This window comes from Tenrec ecaudatus, chromosome 1 (assembly GCF_050624435.1).
Source record: "Tenrec ecaudatus isolate mTenEca1 chromosome 1, mTenEca1.hap1, whole genome shotgun sequence".
Classification (NCBI taxonomy): Eukaryota; Metazoa; Chordata; class Mammalia; order Afrosoricida; family Tenrecidae; genus Tenrec; species Tenrec ecaudatus.
The window spans coordinates 95212122-95235810 of NC_134530.1; the positions used below are offsets into that span (position 1 = coordinate 95212122).

The following is a 23689-nucleotide window of genomic DNA, read 5'->3' on the forward strand; positions in this document are numbered from 1 at the left end:
TAAACAGCACACCAACAAAAAATCCCCACAAAAATCACTGCTATGGAGTTGATGCTGATTCTTATTGAACCGATAGGGGTTGTAGAACTGCTTCTATGGGTTTTGAGACTGTAACTTCTTATGGGAATAGAAAGCCCATCTTTCTCCCACAGAGAGGCTGGTGGTTTGGAACTACTGAACTTGTAGTTGAGGGACCAATCCATAACCACTATGCCACCAGGGATTCTTTTAATGGTGTGGTGAGGTACAATTTCTTAATATGACTCTTCTCTCCATATCTCTGTAATTCTCACCAAATGATTGAGTAGGACCATGCAAGTAGGGTGCATGAAATACTAATAGAAAGGTATGTGAAATACTAATAAAAAGAATTAGTCTATAGAGTGTGTGAAATACTAATAGAAAGGACTAGTCTATAAGGAGTGTGAAATACCAATGGAAAGAATTAGTCTATTTGAGTTGCCACTCCCCTAGGTGGGAAGAGAAACATCTCAAAGGCAGGAACAGGCAGAACTCCAGGGACGACCAAGGAAGAAGGACCAGCAGTGAGCATGTTTGAAATCCCTGCCCGAGGTGGTGGAGCCGCAGAGGTGATGCCAGGCTGAGACCAGAGGCTGAAGCCGCCAGACCAGGAGCCAGAGCAGAGGAACAGGGTGAGGCGATGAGACTGTGAGGCCCGGAAAAGGAGGGATTCCTGGTTCATGGAGGCGGAAGAGCAGGGACCGTATGGGCAACAAGCTGAGGTTGAGAGAGAAATAGAGAAAGCCAGGGCTTCCAGGGAGGGGAGCTTGGTTGCTGGCTGAGGAAAGATGTAGCTGTCGATCAATGACTAGATCCTTCATCTTGGGTGATCCTGACTTGTGGCGACCTGTTAACTTCCCTAAAGAACCCCCAGAACGGCTGGGAGTTCTGTGCGCCCTTTGCAAGGAATGCTGAAACCCAGCAGCCAGGGGAGTGTGGTGGGGGGAATGGGGGCAGTCAGAACAGGGCATGGGAAGGCTGGGCGGATCCCTGCCTTGTGACAATGGGCCCAGAGGTGTGGAGTTGCCCTTGGGTTCATTGTGTAGCCTCACGAGGTCAAGTGGGTCCTCCACACTGTTTTTGCAAATGGAGAAAAACCTTTTTGAAAGAAAGGATGAGACCTTATTTCCCAAACAGTCCTTATTAAAACTGCCAAACACAGGGCAACCGAAGAGTACTTCCAAGTGCCTTCCGCCCCCCCCCCACACCCACCCAGGAAAAGAACCCCAAAGTGATGTTTTCCACACACCGTCCTACCTCCTGCCCCACACCCCTCAGGAGCATGAAAGAGAAACTGATTCAGAAAGTCCTAGTCAGTGACACCGGAAATGTGCCCCGATTGCATCTGGCAGCCTCCTGCCCTGGAGGTGGGGAGCAGCCCACGTGCCACCCAGAGCTTCTGACGGAAACCAGAGGGGGGAGGGGACATGCGTCCTCAGCCTGAGGCCTGAGTGACAGTCTGTCCCAGACAGAGGGTCTCCTCGCTTTTGCCTGGAGCACACACCGTGTATCTAGACCAAGAAAGCCCAAGTCCATAGCTGGGCTGCAGATGAAAAGGTTGGAGGACTGAGTCCAGACGAAGATTTCTCGAAATAAGGACTGGCCACCTCATCCTGCCCACGCGGGCCCCTGGGATCCCTGTGCAGAGAGCAAGGCGTGTGTGGTCGCCAGCCCCTGGTACATGTGGGGTCTCCCGAGACGAAGCCAACTCCATGACGACAGATTGGCTCGAAAGGCAGAACCAGCTCTTCCCTTTTGCCCTCGAAAGACGAGGGGCCAGTGCTGAGCTCGTGTTCTCGGATGGGGTTACACTTCCCGGCTGGCCCCTTGCCAGGCCAGCCAGTTGTCCAGCCTTATTTTAGAGGCTCCGCTCTGACAGAGTCCTTGGCCCTGTTTGGAAATCTCTTTTCCCTTACGCTCCCAAACCGAATTCATTTGAAACGGGTTAATCGGACATTTTTCTTCCGCAGAGCATGAGTTCATAGGCGACTGGATTCCCTGTCCCTCCTCAGCCGGAGAGGCTGAAGCCCATTCAGAGCCCTGGCCAGATGGGAGGGGTGTGGGTCACTTTTCTGGGGAATGGTTCAAGGACCTTGGCCTGCTTCTTTTGGAGAAAGATTCCAAAGAGTCATCTCAATGAGGTGTTAACACGGGAAAAGTTGCTTTTCTAACGCGTCATAGAAAACTTAAGACAACGTGAAGAGATTTAAGGAGGCATTCTGCCGAACTGCCAAAAGAAATGTTAATGACGAGAATTTTCCCACAGGCTCGATAGCACATGGTGTGAGCTCTAGTCCCGCTAGTCTGTATAAGAAGTCTGTGTCTGCTGGCATCATCAGCTTGAGAGTGCAAAAAAAAATGCTGTTCGACAATGATATAGTGCCTACTGTGTGCACTGGTGGTGCTGTTGGCTAGGTGTTGGGCTGCTAACTGTCAGGTCGGTGGTTCCAAGCCACCAGTCCCTCTTCAGGATACAAATGAGGCTATGGGTTCTAGTGAAGATTTGCAGCCCCAGAAAATCTATATAGATTGACCTTCTCAAGGATTTGGTGACTTGCTTGGATCCATAATCAATGCTCATAAAAGCAGCAATTAAGAGATCAAATTATGCATTGCATTGGGTAAATCTATTGCACAAGACTTCTTCCAAAAGTTGAAAAATGAGATTACTTTGAGGACTGAGGTACACAACAGCCTTCTGAAATAAGCCAGGATGCTTTCAATTGTGTCGTGTGCATGAGAACGTTGGACATTGACTAAAGAAGACCAAAGAATCAGTGCATTTGAGTTATGGTGTGCTGATGGAGAATATTGAGAATACCATAGACTGCCCAAAGAGCAAACCAATCTGTTTTGGAAGACGGGCAACTAGAATGTCCCTTAGAGGCAAGGATGGTGAGACTTGATCTCACGTACTTTGGACATGTTGTCAGTAGAGACTAGTCCCTGGAGAAAGACATCGTGTTTGGTAAAGCGGAGGGGCAGCAGGAAAAGGAGAGGATCTTCAATGAGATAAAATGACACAGGGACTGCAGCAATGGGTAGAACATAACGGTTGTGAGGACAGGGCAGGACCAGGAGGTGCTTTGTTCTGTTGTGCACAGGGCCTCCATGAGGAAGAACCGATCGGAGGGTCCCGAACAACCGCATCAGCTGGAATCGAATCGATGGCAGTGGGTCAATCTGGAATTCTGACTATGTGCAAGACACTATTCTAATTACTTTACCTCCCAAAACCCAAGCCGAGCTCACTGCCAGTGAGTTGATGCTGGCTCATAACAACCCAAGAGGATAGGGTAGAACTGCGCCTGCGAGTTTCTGTACCTCTTCACGGGAGTAGAAAGCCATGGAGTGACTATTGGCTTCAAACTGGTGACCTTGTGGTTAGCAGCCCAACCTGGAACACTATGCTAACAGGCCTCCTAGCACTTTACATATGCTGGATGAATCCCCTGAATATTCACAACAACCTTCTTAAATAAGTACATTATTGCCTTCAACTTATACACAAGCAAACTGAGGCTCTGAGAGGCTTAGTAACTTTCCAAGGGTCACGCATCAAACACAGACAATCTGGGTGCGAAGTCTGTGCTCTTAACTCCTCTACAGAGGCCGCACATACCTTAACATGCTTAGATACAACTGCAAGCCCCTATTTGTCAAACTAGAGACTTTTCTAGCCTCACTCAGACATACCACAGCCTTTCCAGGAGTGTCCATCTATGCTTACAACCTTCTTTGTAGGCTCCAGATACCTACGTGACGTGGCTTCTCCCTCAGCGATGTCCTTGCTCACAGGGATGTCCTGCTCAAACAGCTGTGTTGCTGCCTCACCAGTTATGCCAGTTGTGAAACACCAGTGCCTGTGCCGCAGGGGCTTCCTGCCAATGCGAACCTCGTCGTCAGGTGCCCATGTGTTGCTGGACAATGCTGTGGACAATGGTCCGACTTCTGTGCTACAACTTGTCATTTGCGCACCAAACATCTATACTTTGGAGCAGAGTCCTTCCCACTACTGGCTCTCATTTCCCTGGTTAGAGAGTTTCAAAGACAGTCCAGTGTTGGAATTGACTCATATGGCATGCTATCTCTCTGTCACCCTTACCTGTCTCCCAACCCCTTAGACTACCAAAATAACTGAAAAGCCAAACCCACCTCTTTTCTCTCAATCTCTGTACAGAGTCCTCACGCACCAGGGGGAGAGACACTCAGAAGAGATGACTGATCCCCAGGCCCCTGTTCCCGGCTTGAGGAGAAGCCAGCCACCTTGTGAAAGGCGCTCAAGCTGTGAGGCTGTTGTGGAAAAACTAAGGTCCCCTGCCAATTCCTGGAACTTGCTTGCCACTCAGATGAGTCACCTACCTTCAAAGAAGCGTCTCTAATCCCAGTCCAGCCTCGATAACCGCAGCTCTGGCCAACAGCTGGATTGCGACCTCAGAAGAGCTCCAGAACTGTCCAGTCAAGCTCTTCTTTTTCAAATAAAAAAATACATATACTTTATATACTCGAGAGTAAGCCAACCCAAATAACAGCCGAGGCACCTAATTTTACCACAAAACTGCATTAAAAATGTGCTGAAACTCAGCTTATTTATGAGTATTTATGGTGTGTGTGTGTGTATATATATATAGTGGTAAAATATATACCCCATGGTAGTGACCGTTATAACCATTTTACATGTAAAATTCAGTGGCACAAATTACTTCGATCATGTTGTGCAACCAACACCACTATTTATTTTTAAATGTTTCCATAGCTCTAAGAAATAACGCTCCAGTTTTTCCTCCCCCTAATCCCTGGAAACTCTGGCAATAAACCTGTGTCTCCATGCATTTACCTGCTCTAGATGTGTTATTTAAGTGGAATCATACAATCTTGGTCCTTTTGTCTCTGCCATATTTCTCCCAGCATAACGATTTCAAGGCTCACCCATGTCATCGCATGTATTAGGCCTCCATTTCTCATTATGGCTAATATTCCATTGCATGGATGTGCCACCTTTTGTTTCTTCAGTCATCTGTAGATGGACACTTGAGTTGTTTCTACCTCCTGGCTACGGTGACTTGTGCTGGGATGAATAATATGTGTCTGTTTGTGTCCTTGATTTCAAGCCTCATGGGCACAGGCCTAAGAGTGAAATCACGGAGTCCTATGGTAATTGATGTGTAACATTGTGAGGCCTTGGCAAACTCCTTTCCACAGAGACTGTCCCATTTTGCAAGCTCCCCATCGGCGGATGTTGTTGCTAATTGCCATGGAGTTGGCTCCAGTCCCTGGCAGCCGCATGCATAATGGAACGAAGTATTTCCTGGTCCTGCACCATCTTCATCACTGCTGGAAGGTCTGCGCTCATTTCCCACTGCCAGATTGTACCGTTCTCTGTTGCGATCTGTATGGTTAAGCTCTCTTGCCCACCAGAATGGGATAGATGTTATAGTTTAAGCACATATGATTTGTATCACAGAGATTGATAACTCATGCAAAGGACAGGTGTGATGATGTGAGGAGCAGCCCACAATAAGCTCTGTGGATTGGAACCCTCAGGGACGATTTTCTCGGGAGGTGTTCTTGATTTATAACAAGACCCCCAGGCTAACTCTGCCTACATCCATTGGTTTGCCTGTGGCCTCTGGCCCTTGCCTGCTGCAACGAAGGCCTGGAGCAGTGTGGCAGAGCACAGATGGCTCACACAGCCAAACAGATTAGCAAGCTAGCCCTTGACAAAGAAAGCTTGCTGACCTCACCCTGTAGGAACTTACAGACCTGCAGGGAAGTATCTCTCTCACGCATAGAGATACACTCTCCTCCCAGGAAGACCTGAAGCTCCCACATGCTGTTTCGAGGGCCTGGAGAGTTCTCTCGACCTGCTTCATTCGACTAAACGCTACAAATCTTTCAAAACTCCCTTCAGATGTCATCTCTTTCCGTTCCACCTTCTTCATCTGACAAAACCTCTTCCCTCTTTTAAGACTGGGTCACAGATCACTTCATTCCGTTATTCCTAACAGTTACTGTTTTTAAATACCTCGTTTCATTCTAATCACACTTGATGGGGTTTTGTTTTATTATCCTCTCCCACTGGCACCTGGGCTCTCCAAGCACAATGACGGATTGTGTGTTATTCATTTTATAGCCCTGGATCAGTATACATTATAAACACTTATTGAGTGTCTATCATTGGGCAAGTAGTTTGTTGACACTGGGGTACACCGAGCAAAAGGTTGCCCCGCAGTTGTTCTAGTATAAAAATTAACCTTACTGCTGGCCAGTCATTTCAGACTCAGAGGGTCCCGATAGGACAGAGTAGAGCTGCCAGCCCCAAGCCCCATGCCCGGGGCTTTCAGAAGGCTGTGCTGTGCTCGGTACAAGAGAAGATAACTTCATTTTTTGTGTGTGTGGGAGCTAGTGGGCTTGAATCACTGATTTTTTACTTAACAGCCTAATGTGTAACCCATTATGCCACCAGGAATCCTTTGCTCTTGGACGGAAGCAGGAAAACAAACTGAGAGTAGGAGGACATGTGGTGAAAATGTGTGCAAGATGCAATCCGAACACATTTGCTGTAACTATCTAACATCTGCAACACAAAAAAATCATAGCTTTCCAAAAGTTTTCCTAGCATTTACTACCCATCAGCCATTCGACTAAGTATTTTTGTATTGAAGCCTCACTAAGCTTTACCTGAGCAGCCCTGGTGGAGTAGTGGCTACCCATTGGGATGCTCACGGCAAGGTCAGCAGTTGGACACCACCAGTTGCTCTGCAGAGAAAGACTAAGAATTTCCCCTCCCCTTAGAGTTAGTCATGGAAAGCCACAAGGGCAATTCGACCCCGTCCTATCTGCTCCCTCTGAGTTGGGATCAACCCGTTGGCAGTGAATTTGAATTTGAACTTTTACACAGTCCTTTGAGGTAAGTTGCTAGAAAAGAACATCGGTTTTAGTAAAGAGAGGGGGGAAACCCTCACTGAAATGAAATGACAATAGGAGATTCGATAATGGGTTTCAAATATACCGGAGATCTTATAGAGGACACAGGTGTCAGGGGAAGCCAGCCCCTACCACATCATTACAGGTCCAGTAGGTGCAATTGTACAGTGATAATAAGTAAAGATCATAGTAAAGTTATAGAGAGCATGAGAGATAGAAGAGAAATATTGAAATAAATGGAGTCAGACACAATTCATGGTAGCATGCTCATCTGAGCCCCGCTTGGTGGTCCACGTGGAAGGAGAGAGAGAATCTTTAATGCTAGTTCAGGATTTTATATTCTCTGGGGACATGCAAGCCCCCTAATTACAGGTGAGGACATACGTCGCAGGAAGGGGCTGTGCTATAGCTAATACAGTAATGAGAGGGGTGGTCTAGGGAAATACACGCAATAGGAAGAGGAGGGATTGGGGGTATACATGTGACAAGATGGGCGGATCCTAGATTTAGGATGGCAGCCTAACCTTGGTCATCCTTGGACGGGTTTGACCTCTCTGGTGTCTCCTACAAGGAAACAGACAACTACTCTCCTTATCAGAAGGGAGTGGACCCTACTTGTTGTGGATAAGCAGTGGTGTCTGCTTGGTCTAGATGGCTGATAGCTCTTAGAGAGAATGACCCCTGATCTACTCCTGATGACCTCCAAGTGTATAGTCATTCCCAAGCAGCTAAATTCGGCATATATTTGGGGGAGACAGCTTGGGAGAAATCCTTCTGTTTGCCACGCATAGGAGTGGGCAATGTTTTATTTTCCTACATGTATTACAATGAATTCCATTCTTTGGAGGGTTCTGGAGACCCAGAGAGGCCCGAATAAGTTCTGTAGGATCACAGAGACAATAAATGTCAACTGAGCTTCGGAGCAACTATCTGTTTGACTGATTAATTCCAACTTTCACAAACAATAGAAGTCCAAAGAGTTGGGATAATGTTCTCTTTTCTCTTTAAACATGAAGGGAATGGTTTCTGTCAAGCTGGACACTCCTGCTCCAGAGGCTTTCCGATGCCTTGTGCTGTGCTTGGCATTTTAGTTCTAGGAATCGCCTTCTGGGAGAGTCTGCTGTTTTAAAGATCCCGCAAGCCTTCCCTCCTCATTAAACTACACAGTTTGCCACTTTGAAGTCATTTTGAATCACCAAGCCTCCTCTCTCAGAGTTCTACAGTGGGGAAGACATTCAGTATCAAAGTTGCTTCCCAAACCCACTGTGTGTTGATTTTTCTCTCCCTGACCAGGGTCAGGGAACTATGGATTCTCTAGAACAGGGGTGGTGGATTGGGCCCTGGTCTCTTTCTTCTGCCATCACTCGTGTCCAGCTATGACTCGGTCATGGGGCATCATTCTAACCGTGGTGTTATTCGATTTTAAGGAGATTGTGTGTACAGTGGTTAATAATGCTGGTGTCAAAGGAAAAACAACAAAGTCTTCGCCCTATAGCAGAACTAATTTCATTTCCTTCTGTTTTCCTTTTTGGGACCGAGGACTCTGAAACTCCAAATGTGATTTCTATGAAAAACACAGAACTGGGCAACCAGAACTCCTCATCTGCTCTGCTCAGGACTAGGTTCTGTTTTGTCTCCCAAAGGACTTTGTGCTTTGTGGTGAAGGATGGTGGGGTGGGGCGGGGGTGGGGAGAGAAGTCCCCTGCGGAGGACAGTAATGGTGTTCAAAGTCGGAATGTCCCTGGTTGGAGAGCTCGAGGTTCCTTCCGAAGAGAAGGGGGTAGGATGAAGTGGCGAGGGCTGGAGCCCATGTGCGCTGGGAGAGAAGAAGGTCAGTATACAGGGAGATCTCAAGATTCATGCAAAAATGGAATGGAAAGTTTTCATGATTTTTTTGGGAGGCACTTTTCACTCTTATTCATGCTTTACAGCATATTCATCCTTGCATTTAAGTGGTGTTGGTTGGACCCAGAGGAGCCCTAGTGGCATATTGGTTATATGTTGGCCTGATTCCTGTAAGGTCAGCATTACGAAACCACCAGCTGCTCCTTTGGAGAAAGATGAGGCTTTCTACTCCCATAAAGAGTTAGTCTTAGACATTCACAGGGGCAATTCTACCCTGCACGATAGCATCCCTATGAGTCAGCGTTGACTCAATGGCAGAGACTTTGGTTTGGTTTTTGGATTGCACCCACATAAAGTGCCAGGTCTTGTTGACAAGGAGATTCTGGATTTACAGTGGTGAATAAGACAGACGTGGTTTCTGGAACATCGAGAAGATCAGAAAACAGCCAGCAGGTAATTACAAATCATGGTAAGTGCTGGTAGACAATAAAGAATGGCCTATTAGAATCATGGAGAATTGGGGCTGGGACAGGACATTCATTTTGAATGGCATAATTAATGAGAGCCGCTGAAGAAGTAAAGGATGGAAGTTGGCAGATAAGGAAGCCAAGGGAGAATTCCAGGCCGTGGCATGGCAGGTGGGAAAGCTCTGAGGGCGGCCAGCCACAAATCAAACCACGCCTTTGCCTTCAGGGTGGTTCTGACTCATGGTGACGCCCGAGCTGCAGAGCATCACAGAGTTGCACACACCTTTCTCACCTGTAGTCTTCATGGAAGCAGAGAGCAGTCCTTTCTTCCCTGGTGTGGTTGGGTGGGTTTGGACCATCAATCTTTAGATGAGCAGTCCAGCACAAAGCATTTGGACCACCCGGGGACCTAGAGGTTAGAGTAGGCAAAGGGAAGTAAACTAACCTGCCCTTGGGTGCATGGTGGGGGGGGGGGGCAGGATATGGATTGTTTTCCCAAGATGCATCCCTCTGCTCTAGCTGCCATGGCTTCCATTGCTTCCCTTTATGTCACTCAAGTATGCTCCTCGTGAGAGCATGCGCATGAACATGGAAACCAACTCAGGGGCCACCTTGGGCCCCTAGGCTGGAAGGCGGTACACAATAGCTGGGCTAGTGCATACCAGTACTCAGGAAGACAGCACAAGGCTGGATAATGTGGCCTTCTGCTATATAAGGTCATCACAGTGGGAGCCAAGTTGATGACAACCGAAAACAAAACAACAACAAAACTAATCTGACGTCTCAGGCTCACCTACAGCTCTGAGGAAGAGGAGGAAACCCTCGTCGACAAGGGGGAATATTTTGGGACCCGGGGAGTGTGGTGATGTGAAATTTCCTAATATGGCTCTTCTATTCATGTCTCTAACTCCCAGCAAATGATTAGGTGGAAACATGCAGAAAGTGTGTGTGAAGCATTCGTACAGGGGATGGGTCAGTTTAGTCGCCACTCTCCTGGCTATCCAAAGGAGCCATCCCAGGAGCAGGAACAAAGAGAATCGTGGGGCTATAAGGGAAGAAGAGGCACCAGCCGATCACAGTCATGATCTCTGCTTAAAGTGGCAGAAGCTGAGGCCAGAGGCAGAGCAGAGGAACAGCACAGAGCCCGCGAGACTGTGAGGGAGAGAAGCAGGAGGGCGTCCTGACCCATGGAGGCCAAAGCCAAGGGACCACCTAGCTGAGAGGCTGAGGACTGGAGGGAGTCTTGGCTGCTGGCCCAGGAGGACTTGCTGTGGACCAATGACCATGCTCTTAGTGCTTTCTGGTTCTGGCTTCTGGTTCTAACCTGTTAACTTCTCTGTGGTCCTATGTGGCCACTGCAATGCATTATGGAACCCAGCAGAAAGGCAGAATGCTGTGGGAGGAATGGCTAGTATCAGAATTGGGTTAGGAAGGATGGAGGACAGAGGCACGTCTGGTCTGTGTTGTGGCCCTCAACCTAGGGCTAGTGGGCAGATGTGTTCTCCTTATGTCGTCTTCGGAGCTCAGATAGGGCTGCCTTGCCGTTTTCTCAGGGAGAGTGCCTCTTCTCTTATTTTAGGATCAGCAAGACCTGATAAAGCCTACTGTTTAACATGACACAGATTCTTAAGACACAGCCAATTTACCTGACTTTCAATTCTGGCTTTGTCTCAATTTTATAATTTCTAAAAAGGTTTTTTTAATTAAAGGCATTATTTAATCATTTTGTTATAAGGACTCAATTACTAATATTGGTGGGTGCTTAGAGCAGTGCAGGGCACCGAAACCTTCAACAATGGCTGCTTGTCAGACGTAGGCACACTCATGGCACCTTCATGACAGCAAGAAGATGGAAGCCTCTGAAAGCCCAGCAGTGGAAGAATGGATAAATAAACTGTGGTCCATACACACAAAGGACCACTATACACCGTTAAAGAGTCATGAGGAAACTTGAACCGTGCGTGACATGGCTGGGCGTAGAGGGCATTATGCTGAGCGAAGCTAGTCAAACACGAAGTGATGACTGCTCTATGGAAGCACTGTTTAAAATAATAATCAGGAAAAGGTCTCAAACCAGAAGAAACAGACTTTGATGGTTACCAGGGTGGGAGGGTAAGGAAAGGAAGGGGAAGAAAGAGGCTACAGGGAGACAGGTACTAACTTTGGTCAAGGGGGAAATAGCACATCACAAGCGCTCACTGCCATTGAGCTGTTTCCGACACCTAGCAACACTGTAGGGGCTGTAGGGACAGACCAGAAGCACCTTTGTGGGTGCTTTGTGGGCTTCCAAGACAGTAACTCTTTTATTTTTTTTAACAGTTTTATCAGTACTTCGCATGTCCTACAATTCAATAATTCAATTGATTCTATAACTCTTTATGGAACTAGACAGCCTCATCTTTCTCCCATGGAGCAGCCACTTGTTTCAAACTGCTTACCTTGCAGTTAGCAGCCCCAGCACATAACCCACAACATCACCAGGGCTTCCTTATTTTATAAGAGGGAGAAAAAAAGGGGTGGAGTGGGGGTGGGGGACAGAAAAAGCCACTGTCAGGTTTGGTTAGGTTGTTTAAGGTGTTGAAAACATTGATCTTCTACGTAACCACCCACCTAAGTCACAATGCATTTTTTTTTTTATCAAAAAGAAAAACAATGGGCTCTCTAAACTTTCACCCAAATCACAATAAAATGTTAAAGAAAATAACCGCTGTGACCCCATTGGGTTACGAAAGCGACGTCACTCCTAAGCTGTCCTAGTGCGCTGGTGCCTTCCAGAGTGGTGGGGCGGGATTATCTTCAAGCCTTTAAGACCCCAGTCACTATCTCTTTTGATAGCCGGGCACCATCAGCTTTCTTCACCACATTTACTTGTTCACCCACTTTGGCTCCAGCAGTTGTGTTGGGAGAGTGAGCATCATAGAGTTCCAATTTAATAAAAGAAAGTATTCATGCATTGAGGGAGGGTTTGAGTAGAGGCCCAAGGTCCTTCCGCCACCTTAATACTAAACCTATAAATATAGACACATAGATCTATTTCCCAATCCTCCTATATATATTTGCATGTACATGTCTTTGTCTAGACCTCCATAAATGCCCCTTGACTCTCAGCTCCTTCCTCCATCTCCCTTGACTTTCCTCCTGCCCTGCTACCACGCTTCGTCGCCACCTGGGCTAGAGTATACCTCTTCTCTATGCATCCTTACCATTGATCATTCCCCACCAGGCCTGCCACTCCCTCCTCACTACCATTTTGGATCCCATGTTGTTCCCTTGTCCCTGGGTTTGTTAACACCACTTCCTTACCCCCTCCCCCTCCCCCACCCCAAGTCCCCCTGGAACTGTCGGTCCCGTTGTTTTTCCTCCAGATAGTTCATCCAGCCTGTCCTATTTAGACAGACCTGTGGAGACACTAACATGCACGAAAACAAGACAGAGGAAAACAAAGCAACAGTATATAACCAGACAACAAAACAACAAAAACAAACCACTGACAAAGAACAGAACAAAACAGTTCACAAGAGAAAAGCTTATAGTTCATTCAAGGATCATTTGCTGGCCCTTAGGAGCGTTTTCCAGTCCAGTCTGTTGGGGCACCACGCCCTGGCCCCAAAGTCCACTTTCAGCATTCTCTGGGGACCTTGCCACTCCATTCCCTTGCTGTTCCTCTGCACTCCCCCAGTGATTTGCCTCGGTATGGTGGGATCAGGTTAGGTGTAATTCCCACACTGTGTCTCCGGTGCTGTCCCCTGTATCGCCCTTAGTCACTGAAGGGCATCATTTCTCATAGTGGGGCCAGCCATGTTGTTCTCTCTGTGGACTGGCTGCTCTACTCAGGAACATCATCCTCACGGGCTGGTGGGCCAGGCTGTGTTCCACTCTCTCCTCCTGCCCCTTCATCTGCTCCCGTGTGCTCTGATCAGATATGTCCATCTCCCGGAGCTGCAGAATCAATGTCGTCCTTTGAAACAAATTCTTTTGGGGGAAGGGGCAGGAATCCACTTAATTTTTGGTACTGGGGCCAGCCTCCCACACCTCTCCACTGGTTCCCTACTCCACGCCGGGATATTGCATTCACACCTTGCGGCACTGGGTTGAAGTCTGGTCCCACTTTCACTGTGGAGATATAAATGGATATCAACATGCAGAAAAATGAAGCAAGACCCTCATCTCACTCCATGGACAAGAATAAACTCAAGGTGGATCACAGACCTTGAAGTTAAACCCCAAACTATTAGGGCCATCAATGAGGGAATTGGGACCAACTTGAGAACTTTGGCGCAGGGAATACACAGGCTATCAGAAATAGGGAAGGACACAAACACAGAGGAGGCACAAATTGACAAATGGGATATACTGAAGATAAAACATTTGTGTACATCTAAAGAATTCACCAAGAGAGTAATAAGAGAGTCCACAGACTGAGAAAACATCTTTAGCAATGACACATCAGACAAAGGCCTTATTACTAAAATCTACAATACTCTGCTAGCTTCCAAAAAGAAAAAAAACCAATAGCCCACTTGAAAGGTGGGCAAAGGACTTGAACAGAAATTTCACAGGGACAGAAATCCGAATGGCCAACAAACATATGAAAAATGTTCCCGATCTTTAGCCATAAGAGAAATGCAAATTAAAACAACAATGACACCTGACACCTGACACCCTCAAAGGTAGCCCAATTCAAAAAATCAGAAAGCAACAAGTGTTGGAGGGGCTGTGGGGAGACAGGAACTCTCATCCACTGCTGGTGGGCCTGTAAGTATGTACAGCCACTATGGAAATCAATCTGGCGATACCTAAAACAGATGGAAATAGAGTTACCATATGACCCAGCAATCCCCCTACTAGGCATATACCCAGAAGAGGCAAGGAACAAACCAAGACCAGACATCTGTGCTCCAATGTTCATTGCGGCACAGTTCACAATTGCAAGGAGCTGGAAGCAACCCAAATTTCCATCAACTGACGATTGGATTAAAAAATTATGGTATATACATACAATGGAGTACTACGCATCACTAAAAAGCAGTGATGAACGTATGAGGCACATAGCGGCATGGGAAGAACTGGAGGAAATCATGCTAAGCGAAGTAAGTCAGGCACAAAAGGACAAGTACAACATGAGCCCGCAGAGGTAAGTATTAAAAAAAAATTTTTAATGCAAAAGTGGCATAGGGGAAAAAGCTACTGTATACAAATATTTTGGGGGTGAAGACTGTGTAGTATGGCAGAGACCAGACCAAAACCAGGGATGTACATGGTAGACAATGGTGGAGGAGGAGGGGAAAGGAAAACAAGAGGATGAATATAAGGAAGAAAAGGGGAGTGGGGGCATGGGGCACTAAACCACCCAAGGGGAGGGTATTGTTTATATCTGACTGTACTTCTTCCAAGACAGACATACTCATTCGTCTGGCCGTCTAGAGTCTATTCAGTAGTCTTCGACAACACCTCTTTGCTTTTCCTTCTTTATTGTCTATCTTTTGCATCCACGTGAGGAGACTGGGAACACCAAGCTCTGAGACAGGTGCACTTTAGTCCTTAAAGTGACATCTTTGCGTTTTAACACTTTAAAGAAGTCTGTCCCAACAAATTTACCCGTTCCATGATGTCATTTGGCTTCCTGACTACTGCTTCCACGAGCATTGGTTGAGGGCGGGGGGATCCAGTAAACTCTTGTAGACATCAATATTTTCTCCCTTGATCATGATGTTCCTTCCTGGTCCAATTGTGAGAAGTTTTGTCTTCTTTACGCTGCACCGGAATGCAGAATGAGGACTGTGGTGTTTGACATTCATCTGTCAAGGGCTTCAGGTCCTCCTCACTTTTCTCCATCAGGATGTGCAACCTCCATTTTGCAGGCAATTGATGAGGCTTCCTTCAGTCCTGATGCCACGTTTTTCCTTGTACAGCCCAGTTTCGCAGATGACTTCCTCATCAGAGAGATTGGAGAGCTGTTACAAAAGGACAGAACCCCAAGGCATACCTTTTTTGACGTTAGACCACACACTATGCCCTTGGTCTAAATGCTGGTTCTGAACGAGCCCAGTTAAAGGTCCTGAAGCTCCTCTCCTTCACGTTTCCCCTGGTCTGTTCTCTCCAAAGTCATGGTCCGCAGCACGGTCAATAAAGCACACGGTTCTTGCTCACAGTGACCCTATGGACACAGAATGAAAGGCCTGCTGGTCCTGAGCCATCTTTCCAATTGTCTGCGTATTTAAGCCCATTGTGACAGCCACTGTGTCCACTTACTCTGTGGAGGGCCTTCCTCTTAGTCATTGCCCCTCGCCTTTTCCCAGAATTATGTCATTCCCCAGGGACTGGCCTCTCCTCGTAACTTGTCCAAAGCACGCGAGATAAATCTCATCTTCCTTGGTTCTAAGGACCATTCGGGCTGTACTTCGTCCAAGACAGATGTGTTGGTTCTTTTGGCAGTCCGGGTACTTTTAATATTCTTCATCAATGCCATAGTTCAAATGAATTTGTTCTTTCCTGGTCTTCCTTATTCAATGTCCAACTTTCACATGCATATGAAGCGATTGAGAATGGACCAGAGACTACACAGCACTATGGGGGACAGCACTGGAGACACAGTGTGGGAATTGGACCTGGTCTGAAGCCCCACACAAGGGGAAAACACAAAGAGAAAACATCAGAGTAGCAAGAGGAACAAAGCACTGAAGTCCTCGAGGAATCCCAAAAATAGACATCTGACTCGTGGGACAGGGCTTGGCACCTCATCAGACCCAATCAGAAAACATTCATAAAGCAGACAGACCTGGAATTATTATTAAAGGTTTTTTCCCTTTTTCTTTATGTCTATCTACATAAGCAATTCTGAGGAGAAAACAGTGGGGCCAACGGTCCAGGAGGAACATGGGAGAGGAGGATGCAGGTAAAAGGGAGGGGGGAGACAACAAACTCAGGGACAAGGAAACAACAAGGGATCTAAAATCAATGGGGAGGAGGGCATAGAATGCCTGGTAGGCATAGAATGCCTGGGACTGATTAAGTACAAGGTGGCTGAGAGGAATTAATGAGAGCCAAATGAAGGTCAAATATGATAGTGGGACAGGAGGAAAGTAAATGGCAATAGAAAAAAAGAACTAGGAGGCAAACGACATTTATAGAGGTAAAAATATAGGCTTGTGTATATGTGTGTGTATATATATACATTAATATATAATGATAGGGATAAGTCCATGTACATATATTTATATGTTAAGTATTAAGGTAGCAAACAGACATTGGGCCTCTACTCAAGTTCTCCCTCAATACAAGAACACTTTGTTCTAATAACCCAGTGTTCTGTGGCGCTCACCTTCCCGACAAGATCAGATCACTAAGACAAAATGGGTGCATAAGCAAATGTGGTGAAGAAAGCTGACGGTACCTGGGTATTAGAAGATATAGTGTCTGGGGTCTTAAAGACTTGAAGTTAAGCAAGCAGCCATCTAGCAGGGAAGCAACAGAGCCAACATGGAAGAAGCACACCAGCCTGTATGATCATGAAGTGTTGACAGATTAGGTATCAGGTATCAGAAAACCCCAAACAAACAATCATATCAATGCAAATGAGGTGGGTTGAAGTGGAGATGCAAAGCCCATCTGTAGACAATTGGACATCCCTCACAGAGAGGTCACAAGGAAAGGACAAGTCAGCCAGGCTGCAGGATAGCACCAAAGAAACACACAACAATCCTCTTTTTAATGCTCTGCCCCCATCCCTATCATGACTCCAGGTCTACCGTACAAATCCAGCTAAACCCGAGCATGTACAATGGTAGAGATAAGAGCTCTCAACACACTGAATTCAGGACAGATTACATGTCGCCCTCACCCCACCCCACCCCCACCCCATGCTGCCGAACAATAATGGGAGTAGCAATACCCTGAGGGCAGGTGAAAGGGGGGGAGGGGGGAGAAGGGGAAACTGTTTGCAATGATTAACATATTAACACTATCACCCTCCCCACACCAAGGAGGACGAGCAAAAGAAACGTGGGAGAAGGGAGACAGTGTAAGATGAAAATAATAATCTATAATTTATCAAGGGTTCATGAGGAGAGGGTGAGGGAGGGAGGGAACAAAGAAGGGCTGATACTAAAAGCTCAAGTAGGAAGAACATTTTTGGAAGACAATGATTGCAATATATGTACAAATGTGCTTGATACAATTGATGTATGGATTGTTATAAGAGCCCCCAATAAAATGATTTGTTTAACAAACAAATCAATTAATCAATCAAATAAAATGGATCAGAGAACCTTAGTTCTCAAAGTAACATCCTTGCTTTTCAACACACTAAAGGAGTGTTGTTAGTAGATTTACTCAATGCAAGGTGTTCTTTGATCTTTTGACTGCTGCTTCCATGAGCATTGATTGTGGATGCAAGCAAGATGAAATCCTTGACAACTTCAACTTTTTCTTCATTTATCATGATGTTACCTACTGGTTGGGAGGATTTGGGTTTCCTTACATTGAGTTGCAATCCATTCTGAAGGTTACAATCCTTGATCTTCATCAACAAGTTCCTCAAGTCCTACTAATTTTTAGCAAACAAGGTTGTGTTATCTGCATATGGTCTTCCTTCAAACTGGATGCTGCATTTTTCCCCCTATAATTTTGCTTCTCTGGTTGTTTGCTCAACATTCAGATAAATAAATATGACGGGGGATCCAACCCTGATGCACACCTTTCCTGGTTTCAAACCATGCAGTATTTCCTTGTTCTCTTTGTTCACCTGCTCTTGACCCACATACAAGTTCGGCACGGACACAATAGTTTTCTGGAACTCCCATTGTTCTCCAGGCATCCATAGTTTGGTATAACGCACACAGTTGAGTGCTTTTGGTCAATAAAGCACAAGTAAATATCTTTCTGTATTCTGTTTTCAGTCAAGATCTATCTGATATCAACAACGATAGCTCTTGTTCCATAACCTCTTCTGAATCTGGCCTGAATCTCTGGCAGCTTTCTGGTCCCGTGTCACCTTACAATTGCTTATACATTAAAGCCCATTGTTACAGCCACTATGCCAATTCACCTGTTGAGGGCCGTCCTCTTATTCATTGCTTTTCCAAGAATTATGTCATTTTTCAGGGACTGGAGCTGCACCCACTGTTGGGTGATTTTCAACAAAATTTCACTTGTATGTGATATCAATAAAACCTAGGTAAGCATATTTCTGCTATTCTCTGCTTATAGTTCAAATCCACCTGATATCAGCAACAATATCCCTTGTTTCATGTCTTCTGCTTGAATTTCTATCAGTTCTCTGTCAGTGTACAGCTGTAGCCATTTGTGAACTATCTTCAGCAAAATTTTACTTTTGTAGGATATTAAAAATATTGCTATATAATTTCTGTACTCTGTTGGATCACCTTTTTTTGGGATGGTAAGCTATATGTTTCTCTTGCAGTCAATTGACTAGTAGGTGGCTTACAAATTCCTTTGCATAGGTGAGTGAGCACTTCTAGCATTGCATATGTTTGTGGAAACATCTCATTTGGTATTCCATCAAATTTGGGAAACTTGCTTTTTCCCAATGCTCTCAGAACAGCTTGAGCTTCTTCCTTCAATACCACTGTTTCTTAATCATATGCTATCTCCTGAAATGGTTAAATGTTTGAGAAATTATTTTTTTCTATGTGAAACCTGCAATATTTTATTTTAAAAAATGAAATTTCAGAAAAGATCTAAATCTAACTTTTCCAAAAAACATCCAAGAGTGCAGTGTAAAGCACCTCCTCATTAAATACAAACTTTTGTTTTCTGATGCACTGCATCAACATTTTGCATACACCTTAATTCAGAGGGATTTTTAAATTGGATCCTATTTAAAGCAAAACAAATGAAAAACAAATACAAAACGTTAAGAACTGAAATTGCTACAATTCCAACAATGGAAAAATTTCCTCCAACAAAACAGACTTTGAGAAATATTTTTTAGCCCCCAATAACTGTAGCCCATATGGTCATCTGTGCATTCTTTGCATTGCATCGTTCAATATTTTGCTCGTAGAATCCTTCAGTATTACAACTCGAGGCCTGAAGTTTTTCTTCAGTTCTTTCAGCATGAGAAATGATGAATGTGCTCTTCCCTTTTTGTTTGCAAACTCTATGGCTTGGCACTTTTTATTAGAGTACCTCATTTTCTTTAGTTGACCTTTTATTCAGCTTTTCCATGTCACCATTTTTTCCATTTGCTTAGCTACTCTACATTCAAATTTCAGAATATCTTTAGATATTTACCTGGTCTCTTCTTCCTCTTTGGTCTGTCTCTCTCTTTCTTCATAGATGATGCCCTTGGTGTCATCATAGAACATGTCTGGTTGTGGTTATTTGTATTCAGTGCTTCAAATCTCTTCTTGAGTAGGACTTTAACTTCAGATGATATATACTCAAGGGTTTACTTTGGCTCTCAAACACTTGTTTTAATTTTCTTTAGCTTCCACTAAAATTTATATATGAGCAATTGAGGGTTCATTCTGTAGTCAGTGCCCGGTCTTCTTGTAACTGATGCTACTGAGCGTCCCCATCATCTCTTCCCACGGATGTAATCAAAATGATTCCTGTGTATTCCATCTGGTGAGATTCTCCTGTATATTCAAAGTTTACATGGTTGAAAAACAGTATTTCTAATGAACAGGTCATGCAAAATTCTATGGTCCAATCGCTGGCACTATTTCTATTACTGAGGACATATTTTCCAACTACTCATTCTCTTTATTCCAACTTTCACATTCTAATGGCTAGTAGTTATGAATACACCTTGATTGCATATTTTATCAATTCCAGACTGCAGAAATTGGTTAAAATCTCCAATTTATTCATCCTTGGCATTAGTGTCAGGTGTGTAAATTTGAATAATAGATTTATTGTTCTTTCTTGAAGCTGTGTGGATATCATCCTGTCACCGACAGTGTTGTATTTCAGCCTGAATCTTGAAATGGCCTTTTAGCCAGTGACAGCTACACTGAGCCTCTTCAACTTGTCATCCTCATGCAGTAAGCCACGTGCTCTTCTCATTTGAAAGGACCAGTGCGTCCACTTCCGCTCACTAATCCCTAGAGTATAAATTTTCAAGCATTCCATTTCATTTTTGACAACTTCCAATTTTCCTATTCATACTTTGCACATTCTAATTATTAATAGATCTTTTCAGCTGTTTGTTCTCATTTTGAGTCATGCCACATCAGCAAAGGTCCTGAAAGCTTTACTCCATCCCCATCGAGGTTGATTCTATTTTGAGTGTCATACCTTCCAACATGGGAAACTTATCTTTTAGCACTGTATAAGAAATGTTCCACTGCTACTCATAAGAATTTGACTGGCTAATTGAAAATGTTAAAGTTGTCAAGGATTTTTATCTTGCTTGGATCCACAGTCAATGTTCCTGGAAGCAGCCATGAACATCAAAAGATCAAAGGATGCATTGTCCTGGATAAATCTGCTGCAAAAGACCTCTTCAAGTGTTGAAAAGAAGCAGTTTGCTTTGAGGACTAAAAGAGTGCCTGACCCAAGCCATGCTATATCCAGTGGCCTCATAGGCATGTGAAAGTAGGCATTGAAAAAGGAAGACGATAGAAGGGTCGCTACATTTTAATTTAGGGTGCTGGCAAAGAATATAGAAAGTACCATGGACTGCCAAAAGAACAAACGAATCTGCCTTGGAAGAGGTATAGCCAGATGCTTCTCAGGATGATGAGATCTCACGTACCTTGAACCTTTTGTCAGGAGATTCTAGTCCCTAGGGAATGATATTCTGTTGAGGGGCAGGGAAAAAGAGGAAGGCCTTCAATAAATTAGCAGATGCAGTGACTACAACAATGGGCTCAAGCACAGGACCAGTTGTGAGGATGATGCAGGACCAGAGAGCGTTTCATTCTCTCGTGTACAAGGATGCTAGGTCAGGAGCAACTTGATGACACCCAAGAACAACCATTTTTTTTAAGCAATTGATAGCAAGGTTCTTCTTCATAGTCTGTCAACTCAGCTGAAATCTGGGCCATCCTGCTAGTTTATCCTGCTGGTATTTGAAATAACAATGGCATAGTATTTAGCATCACAACAATACACGAGTCAGCACAGTACAGCAAACTTACTGGTGTGTGGTAGTCATTCAACAACAGCATTTTCATACCAGGTACTTCTCTTAATACAAGCTTCATTTCCTTTGCTCCTTACAGCAACTGCAAGAAGTAGTAATACCCTAATTGTGCAGATGCATAAATTGAGATTTACTTTGACTAACTGTGGTCCGGGTAGACTAGAGAAACAAATCCACAGAAACTCATATGTGTATAAGAAATAGTTTCATATAAAGGGTAAGTGTGTATTGATAAAGCATTCCAATCCAGGCCAGTCCAAGCCCATAAGTCAGACATTAACCCATATGTCTGACACTGATCTACAAAGTCCTCCTCAAATTCACAAACCACATGCAATGAAGCCGAATGCAAGACAATCACAGTCCAGTGGGTGGAAAGTCTTTGAATCCAGTGGCGTTGTAAGCATCTCAGCAGTGGCAGGGGTCTCCACGGGGCTTCTCCAGCACCCAGGGCTGCATCAGGGTACGTCCAGTCCATGTGGCTTCTCCTCAGGGCTGTCTCGCAGGAAGTGAGCCTGAGGCAGAGAACTAGCCAAGGCAGCTGTACGCCGGTCCAACCATCAGAGAGCAAGAGACCAGAGAACCAGAAACAGGCTTTCTGTCAGGCATTTTGACCTTCTGTCAGCCATTTTCCTTAAGCAACATGGTTTCTGAGAAATGCAAATGAGGATTTCTATCCCATATTTTTGTGTAAATAGAATAATTTAGATAAGGATTTAGACAAGCTAGATTAGGATTGAACTTGACCTCTTTTTAACTTGACTGTTTTAAGACTTTAGTATCTGATTCTATTTTTGTTTATACAGATTTCTTCTGCTTATTAAGGATATAGTGATTTATAGAAATGTTTATTTGGGAAGTAGAAAATAGAAAGCTTGTAAACCTACTTGCTGTCAGTCATTAAATTTTGATCTTTCCATGGGTTTAGGACACACCTGCAAAGAAGGCTCCAAAGAGATTAGCCCCACCCAGTGCTCTGGAGTGCTCAGGACATTAGAAGGTGAAGAGTCATGCCTAGGGGCTGTTGACAGAGTGACAAAAGGGGAACTTTTGGATTTAAAGTTTGAACTGTAGTGGTCTTTGTCCGAATTTGGTGGCACTATGTCCGCCCATCTCTGCCTTCTGCACGGTCTTTGGTGGTTTCCACCAAGACGCCTTCCACTCATGGACTCGGTCACCTTGAGAGGGGGCAGAGACGGAGTTGGGGGACAGTGTACATACATCCTGGCGACCTGAGAATCGAAGATGCCGGGCATCAGGGACTGGTTTAGGAGCATCCGGGCTGTCATGTGCCATTGGGTAGCCGCCAGGGTCTCGGTGCCCTTGGTGGGTAAGTGCGGTCTCAGCAGCCGGGTCTATTTGTTCCTCTGGTCTGAAGCTTTCCCTACTGCTTTCAGGTCTGGACCCCAATCACGGCCACCTTTGACTTCCCTGTGGGTCCAGGAATGGGATTTCTTTATTTGGTCAATTTAAATTTCTTATATCAATATTCTACACGACCGGAAATAGGAGCCTTTGATGGGAGGCCAGCCGTCTACTTCTTCCTGCTCCTCTTTAATGGACCTGCATCGCGCTCACCAGCTCAGCAACAATGCAGCTGGTGATGATGCGTCTGATCACGCCAGTGCTGTGTGTCTGGCCAGCTGAACAGAGACACGACCGTGTCCTTTCGGGTTGGCACTCGCTTTCAGGCCTGCTATCTGCCCCGGGTCATCCTGGGTGTCAATGACAGCATTGGAGGCTCGGGGATCAATGAGCTCATGGGAAATCTCGCTGGACATCTGTACTTCTTAATGTTCAGATACCCAATGGATTCGGAGCAAGGAATTTTCTCTCCACACCTCAGTGTTTGTGCCGCTGGCTGCCCAGCAGGAGAGGAGGGTCTCAGGATTTGCAGCTGACCTGGACCGTGGTGGCAGCAGACACAAATGGACCAGGGCTTCTGGCTTGGGGGCCTCCGCCTGTCCACCAGCTGCTTCCCTCCACTGTGGATGCCCTCACCCCACTGAGTTCGGCCTAATGCTGTTGGGCCGGACCCACACTAAATGTAGTCTTTCAATTCAAGACACAAATTTTAAAATCCTGAAGGGAAAAAAATATAAGTGTTCCTCAAAAAACAAAACGATCTCACTGACTGACTGATTTAACACCAGGAAGCTAGTAAAATCTCTCTGCCAACTTCTGAGAGTCTGAGTTCCGAGGCCAAGAATCTGTACTACAATCGGGACCCCTAAACCCGCCTTTCCAATTCTGCTGAAGGTGACTTCTTCACTGCTCCTCAGGCAGCCCTGGCCCGCGGAGTCTCCAAGCCTCTCTT

The 23689-nt window shown here is 45.3% G+C and overlaps 1 pseudogene; it reads left to right on the plus strand.

The window, feature by feature from the left end:
* The first annotated feature begins 22617 nt into the window (after positions 1 to 22617).
* LOC142431057 (derlin-1 pseudogene) lies at positions 22618 to 23514 on the plus strand (annotated as a pseudogene).
* Positions 23515 to 23689: the final 175 nt, after the last annotated feature.